Below are 12,092 nucleotides of genomic sequence, written 5' to 3'. Positions count from 1 at the left end.
TAGTCTGGCTGGGCGCAGGAGAGTTTGACAGATTTTACACGAACAGCACCTCAGCGGCACAGTAAAGCACAGACTGAACTAAATTTCTATGTATGAGATGGGAAATTTCTCAGCGACTTACCCTTGTATTTATCGCATTTAGTAACGGGTGACAACTAAAATTTTGGAATTTTTTGAGGCTCCATACTCCTATACTCCACAACAAACGAGCTCAGAGAGAAATGAGAGTATGTATATGCTAGCTAGCTCTCTCCTCTTTTGTCAATATTTTTTTTTTTTTTTATTTATGCTTGTCTTGTTTTCTTTAACATGGCGTCGAAACAAGAAGCATTTCGGGAGCGCGTTGTACACTTCTACGAATTGCCACAGAAATCTCAGCAAAAAGTATACGGTACAAAATTTAAAAAGCAAATATGTTGCGGCTTCGGCTGTTTACCATATCCTAAGAGGCCCAACAACTATTCGCAAGCAAGGTAGTGGAAGACCAGCCAAAATCATGGACACAGAAGGACATCATTCTCTTTCTCGTTTCTTCAATAACATGCCCTCTGGTTTGGCTACCAATTAAGATGCAGCAGACGAATGTTTGAAGAAAATTTTGATCCCGTTTCTACACAAACATCATGCAGATGGACAATACGTGTTTTGGCCGGATAGAGCATCATCGTATTACGCCAAAAAATCACAATCGTTCATGAATACCCATTCGATCCCATTTTAAATCACAATCGTTCATGAATACCCATTCGATCCCATTTTTACCCAAAAACCACGACCCGAAAAAACTGTCTCAGTGCGCCCAATCGAAGATTTCTTCGGGATTTTGAGTTCCTTGGAGTACAAAAATAACTGGAGAACCACGAATTGCAAAAAGTTAATTGGTTGAATCAAGAGATGCATACAACGCTCCTGTTTTGACATTAAACGAAAGTTTCACCGAGTCGATTATGGACCGTTTTCAAATGTACACTAATTTTTTTTAACAATGGATAATATATCTTTAATTTCGGTAGATCAGATAGATTCTTCATGTATCTTTGTCCTTTTCTGACAGTTTGAGAAAAAAAATCCAAAATTTTAGTTGTCACCTGTTAATTAATATCTCATAAGCAAACAGTACACTGTACGAGCAAACATGCTTATGAGAACGTAAGTAACTTTATTTGACTGAAGTTTTTGGAGCGTCTTAGTAGAATAAGAAATCTGAAATTAAATAAAAAAGAAGAAAACTTTCCAATTAAATTCTACTATGTAAGGTACACCGGGGCAAGTGGGACCTAAAAAATGCATAGTTTGGGTTTATTCTACTGTGTATTCTATACCTATGATTATTTCAAAATTCTTTTAGCACAGAAACTCTTCAGTGGTATCACTTCGAAGGATTAATAACGAAAAAGGCCTATCAATTTACATGAAATGACTCTGGAGGAGAATTTTCAAAATTATGGCTATATTCAAATTTGATTAAAAAGCATAAAATAATAGTAAATTGTGTAAGTTAATATACAGCAATGTTAAAGCATTGCAAGAAGCAATCAAAAACAATATTTGTACGAAGGGTTCATTCAAAAATAGCGTAACAAAATCAGATCACAACGGGCGACTTTATAACTTTTTATAAAACACAGATCGTGAGCAATTACGCTGTAAAGCATTATTGTAATGAAATGTAGTTGAATATGTCGTTGTATCCAATTCTTGCGAGACGTAATTTAGGATTAATCATTGTTTAATAGCTCGAAAATACGATTATGATCTGTTTGTTCTACCATGCCCAATTCGGTAGAGCTACTCATAAGAGATAGTTACGTTTTAATAACCACAACACTTTATTGTTTCAATTCCAGTTTCAGATTTGGTTAGTTAGGGTAAGGAACGAGTTAAGCAGTGTTACCTATTTTAATCAGTTGAACATAAATGATCCGGAAATGCATTTTTTTATTCATATTTTCAAAATCTTTTGATAGGATCATCTTCACAAATCCTTTACCATACATTTGATTCACACAAACACAATTTACTGGGTTTCCGACAAGAAACATGATGAATTAAAAATTGTTGTCCAAAAACGTACATTTTTCAGCTGCTCTTCAGCAATCGCCACCTCGCTACTAACGAATTCATCAAATTTTCAGCACTAATTACAACAACTCTGAAAGTCAAGCACTCAATTGTCACATACCATATTATTCAGTCTCTTTTTTTCTATTATCTAAGGCTTTGTCACTAGCCAAAAGTTTTATTATTGTCTAACAAAACTGAAAACAAATTCTGAATTGACGGAACCTGTTCACCACTAGCAGCAGCTGCAGCACAACTGATGGACTATCGTGTTGCCAAGACACTGTTTCGGTTCTGGTAATAAGAATTTTAAGTTTGAAATTACCTGAAACCTCCTATGGAAAAAACGTGGTTCAATACTTTCAAGAGAAATGTATGTTCATAATTAATTTTTCTTTATTAAAAACAACACAAAAGACAGCTTTTTCAATAATTTTCGAAGATTTTCTCAGTGATTTAATAAAGCAACGATGTGATTCAATGTTATTTGCTTTGACTTTGACAACACTGTTCTGATCGTTTGTACTCGGATCGTTTGTACTGCTATATGTTTACCTATTTTGTTCTCCCACCATCCTTATGAACAGCGAGTGAGACGTCAAACTCGCAGTTTCCCATAAGAACACCAGAGAATAAAAGGGACGACGAATACCGTTTGCCGAACGGTGCGGTGAGTGTATGCGCCGATAAACAATTTAGACAGATGGCATTTTACGCATCTATGCAATGTCTGTGTGTGTGTCGCTTCTTTTCTATCGAGAAATGATAAGTCGAGATTTTTTAAATTTATTTATTTCTATGCTGTGAATACCTCAAAAAAAATTTGACATTTTAAAAAATAAAGGATTGCCCCGTCCGTAGGAAGGGGAGCTACATAGCGGCGTGTTTTCTGCTTTGCACCTTTCAGCTTATCTTCGGAATTCGTTTCACCGGCGCTGTTGTCATCAGTTTTAAGCATATTGAAGAACATCTGTATTTGCAGAGCTACGGAACGCATGGTACTGGTAACTTTAGACGACAAGATTGTAGTGGATCTAGTTGCTGTAATCCTCTTTGATTCCACTATGGGTGCCAGCTTGCATCGAGGCTTCATAATACACGGCGCGTAAACCATCTTTTGCATTGTATAAGAATTCAAAATTACACTTTGACTCAATCTAATGTTCTCTCAAATGCGAGTACCTTTTGATTTAAATCAACTGAATGATGTGTGAATGTTTACCAACCGCTTCTTATCCCCGTCGCGTCGTGGGTATGTTTTACTTAATATTCTGGGTAGTTAAAACTACCACAAAATGCTACCTTTAACAGCTACCTACATTCCTTAATGAATTTCTGCCAAACATTTAAAATGTGATAGGTACACATTTTTCCAACGATTACCTTTGATTTTGATGAACAGATTTTGTGTAATTTACCCCATTATAATTGGACCAATTTTATTATAGCTAGCAAAGCCTCCGGAAAACTTCTCTTTGGTTCAGTCAGTAGGCCTTAAAATAGCATTTTTACAGCCGCTACAAACATTGAATTCGTCTTTCAATTCGTTCGGTCGTTTTTTTGTATGCCAGAAGGAAAGAGGGCAGTGGGTTCAAAATTCCACTGCGACAGTCATGGAAACTCTTTGTCCTTTGCAGCTGGCCCCGATTGCTGTACACAGTTTACGAATTGCTCATACCCATTGAAGGAGTTGAGTTAGGTAGGGGAGAGAACTCCTCCTTAAGCACATACTTTAATCGTTGAGATCGTGATCGATGTGTCTCCCAATGGGGCTGTGATTTCCCTGCTTGACAGCATTGCTAGAATCCAGCTCATTGTCGGCTGGTCAGTTCTTTTGTTAAGGAAGCGCCTTCAATGTCAAGAAAAGCACAAAGTGCCGTCTGTTGGTATTTGTCTATTTGTTTATTCATCGATGACAGCAGGTATTGGAGCGACTTTTCAATAAGTTTTGATTGCGCTACTGTACGAACCCGTTCAACCTCACACGCTACCTAAATTCGACGTCGAAAGCCAAACCCATCCACGCCCTGTGACTGTTCGGAGGATCGTCTAGCCTAGGGAGAAGTGTCAATGTCATGATGTACAAGTTAACCAAACTGTTGTGACCGAATCAATCATTGTTACTTAGAAACGTGGATAGGATTCGGCTTTAGGCTTAAAGTAAATTATATAAAATTTAATAAACATAAAATCAAGTTTTCTATTATATAATTTTTAGAAGTTCGGCTCTTTAAGTGCGATTCATTTATGTAAGGAGATTTATTGCTTAATAATTGATATAAACCGTTCGCAAAGTGTATAATTTTTCACAGTTAAAGTTCATACTGAAGGTAACATATTTTGTTAAATTAGAGTAGCTAAATAATACATTAAGATTCTATTGACAGTTAAATAGTGCAAACTGCAAATAATTCGTATACAAAATATTCTTTTGCCAGGAATTTTGTAATTTTTCTATTCTCGATCCGTGGAAATAAATTAACAAAATTACGATTCTTTGATACCGCACAACATCTTACAAAATTCTTGTTCGGTGCATCGAAAAATGACGGACAAGAGGTCGACAGCTGGTTCCACAGCAAAAAAGGGTTCTGTGATTCAACTCTCCGATACGGGAAACGTACGTGACGAAGCAGACAGGAACGCAGGAACTCTGATTACCGATGCATATTTAGTTACCGGAATTAATAATCTTGCTATCATGACTCACGCGAAAAGCAGAGCCAAGAGCTTGACAACGGTAAAAGACGCTAAGAGCGATGCAGCTGCGGTAACAGAAATTCCTCCCCCTCCTAGTGCTTCGGTAATTGTTAACGTTGCCAACCATAGTCAGTCCCGAGAGAAAGGAGCCAAACCTAAAATAAAGGCTGATGGTACCAATGTAAATTCTAATCAATTGTCAAATAGAGAAAGGCACAACGCGAAACGCGAAGCTAATCGGATAACAACCTCTAATAGCGATTCGGCTGCGATGAAGATAATCTCTCTTCTTCCCAATCCTGCCCAATCGGCTAAAAACGTCGCCAAAGCGAAGATCAATGCGAAACTCAATCTTAACCCGCGCGTGTACGTAACTCGGTACAGTCATTGTGAATTATGTAGTGAACGTGATACTAGTAGAATGGTGCAGTGCGATGGTTGCGATAAGTGGTATTATTTTTCTTGCGTAGAAGTGACTAGTGGTATAGAAAATCACTCTTAGGTCTGCCCAAAATGTCCGCATATGAATTTTGGAAGGAGTAACCAAACTCATCGGACGCTGTTGTCACAGCAGGCACACCACCCAACTCCACCCTCTAATCTTGTCAGCTCACACAGGTCCGCTGGAAAGTCAAGCAGTAATCGGAGCAACCGGAAAGTCGAACTGATGCTTCAGAAGCTGGAAGAGCAGAAGCAGTTAGAGCAAAAATATTTGGACGAAAAGTACCGAATTTTGAACGAAGAGGACGGCGATGAAACAATCCTTAGTGATGATGGAGTGGGATCCGAAGAGGCCTCTAAAGTGCGAAGGTGGCTAAGAGATACTGATAATTGCGGTGAAGGTTTTGATTCCGGTCTAGTCGAAGAAGAAATGAGCAACGATCGCCAGCAGCCCATTCCAGCTTTATATGCAGAGCAGACAAACGTACCCAGTTTTGTACCCAATCAACAATCAACACCACAGGGAGTTGTACAACGGGATCCAAGAAGCCAAGTAATCCAGTCATCAGCTCCTGGGCAAGAATCAAATGACAGATTCTATCAACCATCGGCACAAGTTGCGCAAGGGTAGGGTGACCATATCGATCCAACTAAAAATCAGGACATTTTTTGTCCAAACATGCCGATGAATATTTACTTACCTACTTAAGTATGTATCTTGCCGTCCTAAGTCAACGCCTGTTGAACAACGTTTCGCCAGTCAACTCGGCTGTAGGCAACTGCTCTCCAATTCCTCGGACACCGAGTACTCTCCGCCCGATCTCCACCTGGTCTAACCACTTTGCTCGCTTCGCTTCTGCTCGTCTTCTTCCTACTGGATTTGAGACAAACACCTTCTTTGCAGGGTAGTTGTCCGGCATTCTTGCAACATGCCCTGCCCATCGTATCCGTCCAGCTTTAGCCACATTTTGAGATACTGGGTTCGCTATAGAGCTGTGCCAGTTTATGCATCCTCCACCTCCATACTCTGTTTTCCTGTACGCCGCCGAAGATCGTTCTTAGTACTCGTATTCCGAAAACTCCGAGTTGTAACTGACGGGGTCGTAACTACCCAACACTTACGACACCCCCTGAAACAAACCTCAGGGACTGCAAACGTTCGCGACTTATTGTCAAGAAAACACCTGAAAACCTTCTGCTTAAACTGTTCCCTTTATTACCGGCTTTCCCTTGGTAACTCCTACCGTTTGACATTTAGGGGTTTCACTTCCGGTGAAGTTACTGACCGGGATCCGTTTGCGGTCAGGTCGATAACTTTTGGCACGGAGCTTGATGGTCTACTCTCGGCTTTCCGGCTGCGGGCGCACTTGTGGCTCTTAATAAGCGCTATGGCGACGACGCGGCGTAACTGTGATGGCGTCGTTGGCAGGAACGCTCCTTCAGCTTTAAGATAGACCGATGTGGTGGTAACGGCGGATGTGAGGACCAAATTCGGTTGGTAACCGTCAGGTAAACGCAGAAAACTCAGGGGTCCTAAGAGCGAGATGGTTTGTTTAGCGTCGAGTTTTGGAGCGGTCATGGTCGGGAATATGCCGTAAGAATTTTTTGATAGCTATATCTGTTATGGCTGAAGCTATCTTTTGTCCAACGATCTATGACCTTTTCACGCTAAAACTTCCACTGTCTATCGCTTATCGTTTTCTTGACTCTTTGTCGCCACCCGCAATCCATGTTAGCTTTGCTCCATTTTCCGCCACCTGGTAATGGGTGGGTGGAAGCCGTTGACGTATGGCTGCGTACACGTCATCGGGGAAAGCTGTTCGCAATAGAGAGTTCCAACTATTCTCTTGACAATTTATTGCGGGACATTCATAAAATATTTTGCACGCGTGACAGTCTCCTAAACCTTGGGCAGAGACTAAGCCGACGGTTACAGAGTACTCGCAGGACATCCTCGAGCATTGTCCAAGTTTCATGCCCGTAAAACAACCGGTCTAATAAGCGTCTTGTCTATGTACGGGGACTTAGTTGCAGACTGCAATTGCTTATGAAGCCCATAGTAAGCACGACTTTCGCTATTAATACGCCTCCGAATCTCACGCCAAGTATCACTGTCTGCCGTTACCAATGACCCAAGGTAAACAAATTAGTCGACTACCCAAACTCATCGCTGTCGGCCTATGAAGATATTAGATTCGATGTACAATTCTCACAACAATGCTAGACAAATATGATCGTTATGATGTACCACTCCAACCATACAGATAACCAAATTAAACTCTATTGTGGAGCCAAATGCTTTCTTGTATAAATGCTATGGTGAGTTTCAGTGAGCCAGCTAAACCTAACTACCGTCGAAATGGTACCGAAAATCAAATGAAAGGCCCCGAAATATCCTGGCAAGCTCCAGAAAAACATCAAATAGGAGACCAAAAACGAATAAGGCACACCATACGGACCCGGGGTTGCTCATGCTATATCAAGAGCTTTTCTCCATTGTCCTCTTCCTAGGCTATTCATCGCCAATACGCTGAGCATCTTGACACTCGCAAGTCAGCTGCCATCTGGTCGGCTACGCAGCACGTAAGACCCCTCTTTTTCTAGAGTCGCTGGTGCATTTTTGCGACATGGCTGGTCCACTGAAGCATCCCGATTTTCACCACGTGTACGATGGGAATCATATGCCTGCGCCATTCTCTGCTTTCTACTTGTACTCCGCCAAAAACAGTCCGCAACACCTTTCGTACAAATACACGTCTATCTTCCATAAGCAAGGCTGCACAAATATTGCGGAGAGAAAAGAAAGTCCGAATTCCACCTTAAATGCATCGTTGAATGCACCTTAAATGCATCGCAAACCAAATATTTAGGGAGACCGCTAATAATGCTTAGCTGCATTATTAGCGGTCTCCCTAAATATTTGGTTTGCGGCGCATTGATTTTTTACCCAATCCTCTTAACCTCCGTTTTTGGACCAGCGTGGATTCTAATGAAGTAGTAATGATATCAAACTCGTCTACAAAGACAAGGAGTTGGCTACTTTTGCTGAAGTTCGTCTCATTCGTTCCTATGCTCGCTCGTCAGATCAATCACACTTCCAATAACGATGCTAAACAAACAGTCCAAAGGACAATTCGAAAGGAGACAACCGCGTTAGTTGGTCTGGATAACCGTTCTTGTGCACTAACTGCCATAGCTCTTCACGTTTAACTGTATCGTATGCTGCCTTGGAATCCACGTCAATATTAACCGTGGGCATGTTGTACTCCTGACAACTCTGGAGAAATTGTCAGAGTGAGAAAATTTGACCCGTAGTAGCACGGTCTCTCGTAAAGCTCGGCTGGTACTGCCCACGAAATTTCTTGCTATTGTAGAAAGACGCTGCAACAAAATCTGGGAGCACTTTGTATTCCGTCGGTAGGTTTGAGCGCACAGTTACTGGTACTATTCAGGGTGTATCCGCATCCCGTAGGGAACGCATATTGATGATATTTGAGAAAAATCGGCCATCGTTGAGAATTAAACAGATTAGGCTCAATACCCGTTGGTCAGGTGATCCCAAGTGGGGGCTTGTGGTTAGCTTTGCTTGGAGAAAAGTGCTTTCGATCATCATGCCTCGAAAAGCTGCAAAGTTCTCGTTCGTGTCGGTGTGTAGACAATAGACGCGTTCATAACCCCGATGACGATCTTGATGCTCCATGAAGATCAACTGTCGCACGTCTCGTCGTCGGGCCTACAGCAGTTTAAACAGTTGCAAGTATGCTACATTTACGAAACTTTGAATGTAAAATCAGGCATCGAAGATAAGATAACCTAAGTTTCTAGAGGAACTGACAAAGCAGGACTTTAAAAACATTTGTACTTAAATTTACCCAGCAAACATTTTGGTCTGTATAACTTAATTCTAAATGAGATAAACATCAGCATATAAGGGCTATCAAATCATATATCATGCGCAGAAACGGCATATACATGCAAAAGTGGAGGCGATATACACGATTTAGTTCTTCAGAATAATTGAAATGCCGACAAAACAAAACAGTTTATACGACTGAGCCGATTGACTGGATTGTATTTCGACACAGTTACGATAATATTTCTACTCTACCCTTCGCCTTTCCCCATCTGGTAAATGGCAAGTGTCAAAAATTGCATACATAGCAGGCTATTTATAGCCAAATATTCGCCCTGAAAGTTAATGAGACAAAAAAGTAAAAGCTTTGCTGAAAGCTTTTTTTCGTAAGCTTCCAGATATTACCGACCTGTCACAATATTTAACTTTTTTGTCTATATCATTAAAAACAAGCTGTACTCACCTGGTTTAGAACCAAGAATCACCCGTACGCAGTATTTATTCATTACCTTTAAGCTACTGGTACATCACTACCTCAATGATATTTTTGCACATCTTAAATCGAACTCATCCTACATGTAAGCAATGAGATCTTATCTGATGCATTGAACATGTAAGTACGGATTTGATTTATTCTCATCCGACATACGAGTTTGTGTCAATTGTGACTGAATTACAATAAGTTTGCATTTGATCGTTTATTTTAATGATAATGCTGACTTCATGGAATGATATGCAGTACCTTTGTTAGCATTCCGTGGTACAGATTGTTTTAAATATACATTAGAATACGTTGTATGCATATTCATATTTGATTACATGGAGATAATATTATTAAAGCTCAAGTACAAAAATGTTGTCTGTTATTTCAGAAGCTCTTAAAAAGAAATTAAAAGGTATTTAAAATAGAATGCTGAATATTTAGATGCTATAGGACAGCTCAAAATAGCATACAACAATAAGCATCAAAGATTATTTTTTACTGTACCAGTTTAATGCTGAATATCTTTTTCCAATTCCACTTAACATTTGCATTTCTTCTGAAAAGCCATAAGATGCACTGATATTAAGGCATTTAGATTAGCGGAATGGATCATAATCTAGACTTGCCCAGTTCTGAGAAATACTCTCCTTGGTAAATTTTAAGATTTCCGTTCGTTCACTTACCTATCAGAGAAATATCTAAAAAATTATGAGTTTCTATTTTTAACATTTTTAATTTTTAAAACGTTACGTTACGTGGTTTTAATACGCCAAAAAACAATCAAACTCCACAAAGAGTGCTTTTTCAAAAAGATCTTTTATTGGCTTGTCAGTATGACTTAATCATTATATGCTTGCTGCTTAATATTTAGGCGGGCTTATTTGAATTATTAACATTTTTAAAATAGTTAAAAAGGTAATTGTAAAAGTTTTTCAAACCAGATAATAGTTTTTTGAATATTCCGCCTCAATAAAAATAAGTTCAATTTTAACAAAAGAAATAAATAGATATTTAAATTTAAAATAAAAGCGAAGAAATCGTCAATTTTTTTGGTTGAAAAATCTCCATTAAGAACGTATCTTTGAAATCTCTCTATTTTTTTGTTTTTGTTGTAAAGAAATAACAACAAATTTGAACGTGTTGTGATGCAAACCATATTTTAATGCACCTAGAATCTTATGATTATCACTGCTTGTATATAAATCTAAAACGATGTCATATAAGACATTTTGCAAAACATGAAAACCGTAATTAAATACGATTACATCTTCATGATAGCCATTGTTGGTAACTAAATCTAAGAAATCATTAATGCGATATTCGCGAAGCATAATTCGATTATCTTTCGACCTATTTACGATTTTTACTATTAATTCGTATATCAATCATCGTGTGCATTACATACGGTAAAATTTACACATTGTGCTTACAACATGTGTACATTTATACGAGTCCGATGTGATATCCATTCATATAAGATTAAATCTCACCATAAATATACGATATCTGGTTTGCTGGGTATTTAGTAAAGCAGGATTTCATTTTAAAAATCAGGATTCTCCGCTGTAAACCAGGACACCAGGATAACGCTCGTGAAAACAGGACATGTCCTGGTAAATCTGGACGTGTGGTCACCCTACGCAAGGGCCATTTGTCCAGTCTGTTATTCCACATAATCGCCAACCGTTAGGCTCTGCTTCTGTACAACAATATCAACCACCACCAGTGATTGCCCCGGGGGCTAATTTTCGAAATGCGCCGGCTGCTATCCCGGCGCACCAGGCTTATGGAGCCCTGATGGAGGCTGATGGGCCGGCTTTAATACAAGGCTACCACCCACAGGAACTTCCGTCGGTACCACATTCAAGGGTACAGTTCCTTGATTCGCACACTTCTCACGTGGCACCTAGCGCAGGAGTCCCGTGTACTCGACAGTTGCGGAGTATTCCAGTTGGCCGGCATGTTCCGAACCTTGTACCAGACCAATATTACCGAAACCCATCAGTGCCGATGAATCATATGCGTCAACAAAATTCAATCCATGAAGACTTCGGAAACCACGATACAGATTATCGCATTAGCAACGAGACGATTGGCGTTCTCAACCGAAGTCAGGTAGCAGCACGTCAGGCTGTATCTAGAGATTTGCCTGAGTTTTACGGCAATCCTGAAGATTGGCTGCTATGTATTCTTCTTCGACTCAAATGTGTGGCTTTTCCAATGAAGAAAACATGCTGCGCATTCGAAAATGTCTAAAGGGAAAGGCTCTAGAGGCCGTTCGATGTTAGCAGTGTCATGGCTACATTGAAGATGCTATACGGCCGCCCTGAAGCGATTGTTCATGCATCAATTAGGAAAATCCGTTCACTCCCACCACCACAAATGGAGAAGCTCGACTCATTGGTAAATTTTGCTTTGACGGTTGAAAATTTAGTAGCTACGGTAGAGGCATGTGGTGTTGAGGATTTCCTCTATAATGCAGCCTTAAAACTTGAACTAGTGGATCGGCTTCCCACAGGGCTGAAGTTGGACTGAGCGAAATATTCCAGGAAT

General features: G+C 39.8%; 1 protein-coding gene across 1 annotated transcript in view; it reads left to right on the top strand.

Moving 5' to 3' along the window:
* The window catches only part of LOC128746134 (hemicentin-2), a 145,191-nt gene that overhangs the window by 63,896 nt on the left and 69,203 nt on the right, over positions 1-12,092 (top strand). The window lies entirely within an intron of this gene.

This window comes from Sabethes cyaneus, chromosome 1 (genome assembly GCF_943734655.1).
Source record: "Sabethes cyaneus chromosome 1, idSabCyanKW18_F2, whole genome shotgun sequence".
NCBI lineage: Eukaryota > Metazoa > Arthropoda > Insecta > Diptera > Culicidae > Sabethes > Sabethes cyaneus.
Note: the sequence above shows the minus strand (reverse complement) of the source record. Positions and strands in the feature narration are given on the sequence as shown.